Genomic DNA, 6,718 nt, shown 5'->3' on the forward strand with positions numbered 1-6,718 from the left:
CAAAACTATTAATGGAAATTAAACTATAAATGGGTCTCAAGCTAGGCGTTGGTCAGTAGCTTTTGGCGCCACATGGAGGAAGTATTCGAGTTCAGATTTCTGGGACTTAGCGTATTTTTCAAAACTATTAATGGAAATTAAACTATAAATGGGTCACAAGCTAGGCGTTGCTCAGTAGCTTTTGGCGCCACATGGAGGAAGTATTCGAGTTCAGATTTCTGGGACTTAGCGTATTTTTCAAAACTATTAATGGAAATTAAACTATAAATGGGTCACAAGCTAGGCGTTGGTCAGTAGCTTTTGGCGCAACATGGAGGAAGTATTCGAGTTCAGATTTCTGGGACTTAGCGTATTTTTCAATCATATTAAACCGAATCAAACATAAAAATGATGAAACCTACACGACGTTCCTAGGTTATGGACGAAAAGTGACGATTTAGTGCCGGTCAGGATAGCCGTGCACCAAAATTGTGTACCGATCAGGGAAAGTACAACACGGAGGGCGCAGCCCGAGCGTACGCGTTCATGGATGTCCATGTTGGTACAAGTTGCCGGTCAGGATAGCCGTGCACCAAAATTGTGTACCGATCAGGGAAAGTACAACACGGAGGGCGCAGCCCGAGCGTACGCGTTCATGGATGTCCATGTTGGTACAAGTTGCCGGTCAGGATAGCCGTGCACCAAAATTGTGTACCGATCAGGGAAAGTACAACACGGAGGGCGCAGCCCGAGCGTACGCGTTCATGGATGTCCATGTTGGTACAAGTTGCCGGTCAGGATAGCCGTGCACCAAAATTGTGTACCGATCAGGGAAAGTACACTACGTTCCTATGACTTGGGTGAAAAGTGTTGATAAAGTGCCGGATAGGATAGACGGTGGCTTATCGTACACATCACAAACAAAAACCCCTTAGTGAGCAGTAGCAAGTGTCGATGGAACAAAGCGAAGGCAATACAAACTGATCAAGTACAATAAAGAACGCTACGTACTAGGACTTCTGTCCAAGAATGGTGTCCGCGACGGGAGGGCAATGGTCGAGCAAGCAGGTTTCCCTAGTAAACCTTGTATGGTAAACATACCCAAGCGTGTCCGTATGCACGCAACGATAGTCACGAACGGGCACATACCTAGGGAAAGTACTCTACGTACTAGGACTTCTGTCCAAGAATGGTGTCCGCGACGGGAGGGCAATGGTCGAGCAAGCAGGTTTCCCTAGTAAACCTTGTATGGTAAACATACCCAAGCGTGTCCGTATGCACGCAACGATAGTCACGAACGGGCACATACCTAGGGAAAGTACTCTACGTACTAGGACTTCTGTCCAAGAATGGTGTCCGCGACGGGAGGGCAATGGTCGAGCAAGCAGGTTTCCCTAGTAAACCTTGTATGGTAAACATACCCAAGCGTGTCCGTATGCACGCAACGATAGTCACGAACGGGCACATACCTAGGGAAAGTACTCTACGTACTAGGACTTCTGTCCAAGAATGGTGTCCGCGACGGGAGGGCAATGGTCGAGCAAGCAGGTTTCCCTAGTAAACCTTGTATGGTAAACATACCCAAGCGTGTCCGTATGCACGCAACGATAGTCACGAACGGGCACATACCTAGGGAAAGTACTCTACGTACTAGGACTTCTGTCCAAGAATGGTGTCCGCGACGGGAGGGCAATGGTCGAGCAAGCAGGTTTCCCTAGTAAACCTTGTATGGTAAACATACCCAAGCGTGTCCGTATGCACGCAACGATAGTCACGAACGGGCACATACCTAGGGAAAGTACTCTACGTACTAGGACTTCTGTCCAAGAATGGTGTCCGCGACGGGAGGGCAATGGTCGAGCAAGCAGGTTTCCCTAGTAAACCTTGTATGGTAAACATACCCAAGCGTGTCCGTATGCACGCAACGATAGTCACGAACGGGCACATACCTAGGGAAAGTACTCTACGTACTAGGACTTCTGTCCAAGAATGGTGTCCGCGACGGGAGGGCAATGGTCGAGCAAGCAGGTTTCCCTAGTAAACCTTGTATGGTAAACATACCCAAGCGTGTCCGTATGCACGCAACGATAGTCACGAACGGGCACATACCTAGGGAAAGTACTCTACGTACTAGGACTTCTGTCCAAGAATGGTGTCCGCGACGGGAGGGCAATGGTCGAGCAAGCAGGTTTCCCTAGTAAACCTTGTATGGTAAACATACCCAAGCGTGTCCGTATGCACGCAACGATAGTCACGAACGGGCACATACCTAGGGAAAGTACTCTACGTACTAGGACTTCTGTCCAAGAATGGTGTCCGCGACGGGAGGGCAATGGTCGAGCAAGCAGGTTTCCCTAGTAAACCTTGTATGGTAAACATACCCAAGCGTGTCCGTATGCACGCAACGATAGTCACGAACGGGCACATACCTAGGGAAAGTACTCTACGTACTAGGACTTCTGTCCAAGAATGGTGTCCGCGACGGGAGGGCAATGGTCGAGCAAGCAGGTTTCCCTAGTAAACCTTGTATGGTAAACATACCCAAGCGTGTCCGTATGCACGCAACGATAGTCACGAACGGGCACATACCTAGGGAAAGTACTCTACGTACTAGGACTTCTGTCCAAGAATGGTGTCCGCGACGGGAGGGCAATGGTCGAGCAAGCAGGTTTCCCTAGTAAACCTTGTATGGTAAACATACCCAAGCGTGTCCGTATGCACGCAACGATAGTCACGAACGGGCACATACCTAGGGAAAGTACTCTACGTACTAGGACTTCTGTCCAAGAATGGTGTCCGCGACGGTCGGGGAATTGTGTGTTTGACTCAATTACCAAATCCTAGGAACAAACATGTAGTGTATACAAACATTAACATTAACGCGTACGTTTGGGCTGCGCACTCCAAATGGTACACAAATAAGGGTGATTTTATGATCAGACGGACAAAAACAAAGGTGGAGAAGACAGTTTTCGGCACGATGTGCACAGAGCTCATTTCGTCGTCCCGGGCGAATGGAAAAACACAAAAATCGCGAGTTTCGCCCTCGGGCTACCGCCCTCGGGCGTATCTTTCCAGGTTTCTGTCTATAAAAGGGCAGGCCAAAAGGTGACCGGTTGAGATAAGCATTTTAAGCATACAAGCACTTTATTGCAACTTTTGACACAAAAACTAGGTACGTACATGTAGATTGTACCAACATGGACATCCATGAACGCGTACGCTCGGGCTGCGCCCTCCGTGTTGTACTTTCCCTGATCGGTACACAATTTTGGTGCATGTGTACCAACATGGACATCCATGAACGCGTACGCTCGGGCTGCGCCCTCCGTGTTGTACTTTCCCTGATCGGTACACAATTTTGGTGCACGGCTATCCTGACCGGCAACTTGTACCAACATGGACATCCATGAACGCGTACGTAGTGTACTTTCCCTGATCGGTACACAATTTTGGTGCATGTGTACCAACATTGACATCCATGAACGCGTACGCTCGGGCTGCGCCCTCCGTGTTGTACTTTCCCTGATCGGTACACAATTTTGGTGCATGTGTACCAACATGGACATCCATGAACGCGTACGCTCGGGCTGCGCCCTCCGTGTTGTACTTTCCCTGATCGGTACACAATTTTGGTGCATGTGTACCAACATGGACATCCATGAACGCGTACGCTCGGGCTGCGCCCTCCGTGTTGTACTTTCCCTGATCGGTACACAATTTTGGTGCATGTGTACCAACATGGACATCCATGAACGCGTACGCTCGGGCTGCGCCCTCCGTGTTGTACTTTCCCTGATCGGTACACAATTTTGGTGCACGGCTATCCTGACCGGCAACTTGTACCAACATGGACATCCATGAACGCGTACGTAGTGTACTTTCCCTGATCGGTACACAATTTTGGTGCATGTGTACCAACATGGACATCCATGAACGCGTACGCTCGGGCTGCGCCCTCCGTGTTGTACTTTCCCTGATCGGTACACAATTTTGGTGCACGGCTATCCTGACCGGCAACTTGTACCAACATGGACATCCATGAACGCGTACGTAGTGTACTTTCCCTGATCGGTACACAATTTTGGTGCACGGCTTAGGAAATGGGCTTAAAATGTTATCACTCAATCCATTTAATCTTGTTATAGTCGATACTTACCGTGCCGACCAAGTAGGACACGATACAAGGCAATGTTGTTTGAGTAATAATATATCCGCCATAAATTTCAGTACAAAATTGCTCGGTCAGACCTACGGCGGGCCATAACTCGAATACTAAACGTCGCAGACATGGGTCGTAGAACAATTTTAAGCTCGTCTAATCATTCTCTATCCGATTCTGGATAGTGGTTTTTTGACCACTTTTCATCATTTTGTGACACCCCGAACCTAGGGACAGCTCCCTAGCTTTTTGCAAAAAAGTGCACCGAACGGGCCGGAGAGCTCGAGTAGTCAAAAAAATTTTTTTCGCTAAAAACCCTCAAAACGTGTCAGAAACACACCCTAGATGATGAAAAGTGCAACCAGAAAGTCAACCGACAACATGCCCGGGGGTACCAATTTGCTCTACGCGTCCCTAGGTAGGGTACTTTTTCATACAAACATCAATGTGCACGGTGCACAAAGTGCGCGGAACAAAAATTGCTCGGTCAGACCTACGGCGGGCCATAACTCGAATACTAAACGTCGCAGACATGGGTCGTAGAACAATTTTAAGCTCGTCTAATCATTCTCTATCCGATTCTGGATAGTGGTTTTTTGACCACTTTTCATCATTTTGTGACACCCCGAACCTAGGGACAGCTCCCTAGCTTTTTGCAAAAAAGTGCACCGAACGGGCCGGAGAGCTCGAGTAGTCAAAAAAATTTTTTTCGCTAAAAACCCTCAAAACGTGTCAGAAACACACCCTAGATGATGAAAAGTGCAACCAGAAAGTCAACCGACAACATGCCCGGGGGTACCAATTTGCTCTACGCGTCCCTAGGTAGGGTACTTTTTCATACAAACATCAATGTGCACGGTGCACAAAGTGCGCGGAACAAAAATTGCTCGGTCAGACCTACGGCGGGCCATAACTCGAATACTAAACGTCGCAGACATGGGTCGTAGAACAATTTTAAGCTCGTCTAATCATTCTCTATCCGATTCTGGATAGTGGTTTTTTGACCACTTTTCATCATTTTGTGACACCCCGAACCTAGGGACAGCTCCCTAGCTTTTTGCAAAAAAGTGCACCGAACGGGCCGGAGAGCTCGAGTAGTCAAAAAAATTTTTTTCGCTAAAAACCCTCAAAACGTGTCAGAAACACACCCTAGATGATGAAAAGTGCAACCAGAAAGTCAACCGACAACATGCCCGGGGGTACCAATTTGCTCTACGCGTCCCTAGGTAGGGTACTTTTTCATACAAACATCAATGTGCACGGTGCACAAAGTGCGCGGAACAAAAATTGCTCGGTCAGACCTACGGCGGGCCATAACTCGAATACTAAACGTCGCAGACATGGGTCGTAGAACAATTTTAAGCTCGTCTAATCATTCTCTATCCGATTCTGGATAGTGGTTTTTTGACCACTTTTCATCATTTTGTGACACCCCGAACCTAGGGACAGCTCCCTAGCTTTTTGCAAAAAAGTGCACCGAACGGGCCGGAGAGCTCGAGTAGTCAAAAAAATTTTTTTCGCTAAAAACCCTCAAAACGTGTCAGAAACACACCCTAGATGATGAAAAGTGCAACCAGAAAGTCAACCGACAACATGCCCGGGGGTACCAATTTGCTCTACGCGTCCCTAGGTAGGGTACTTTTTCATACAAACATCAATGTGCACGGTGCACAAAGTGCGCGGAACAAAAATTGCTCGGTCAGACCTACGGCGGGCCATAACTCGAATACTAAACGTCGCAGACATGGGTCGTAGAACAATTTTAAGCTCGTCTAATCATTCTCTATCCGATTCTGGATAGTGGTTTTTTGACCACTTTTCATCATTTTGTGACACCCCGAACCTAGGGACAGCTCCCTAGCTTTTTGCAAAAAAGTGCACCGAACGGGCCGGAGAGCTCGAGTAGTCAAAAAAATTTTTTTCGCTAAAAACCCTCAAAACGTGTCAGAAACACACCCTAGATGATGAAAAGTGCAACCAGAAAGTCAACCGACAACATGCCCGGGGGTACCAATTTGCTCTACGCGTCCCTAGGTAGGGTACTTTTTCATACAAACATCAATGTGCACGGTGCACAAAGTGCGCGGAACAAAAATTGCTCGGTCAGACCTACGGCGGGCCATAACTCGAATACTAAACGTCGCAGACATGGGTCGTAGAACAATTTTAAGCTCGTCTAATCATTCTCTATCCGATTCTGGATAGTGGTTTTTTGACCACTTTTCATCATTTTGTGACACCCCGAACCTAGGGACAGCTCCCTAGCTTTTTGCAAAAAAGTGCACCGAACGGGCCGGAGAGCTCGAGTAGTCAAAAAAATTTTTTTCGCTAAAAACCCTCAAAACGTGTCAGAAACACACCCTAGATGATGAAAAGTGCAACCAGAAAGTCAACCGACAACATGCCCGGGGGTACCAATTTGCTCTACGCGTCCCTAGGTAGGGTACTTTTTCATACAAACATCAATGTGCACGGTGCACAAAGTGCGCGGAACAAAAATTGCTCGGTCAGACCTACGGCGGGCCATAACTCGAATACTAAACGTCGCAGACATGGGTCGTAGAACAATTTTAAGCT

The sequence above is a fragment of the Anopheles merus genome, unplaced genomic scaffold, assembly GCF_017562075.2.
Source record: "Anopheles merus strain MAF unplaced genomic scaffold, AmerM5.1 LNR4000577, whole genome shotgun sequence".
Classification (NCBI taxonomy): Eukaryota; Metazoa; Arthropoda; class Insecta; order Diptera; family Culicidae; genus Anopheles; species Anopheles merus.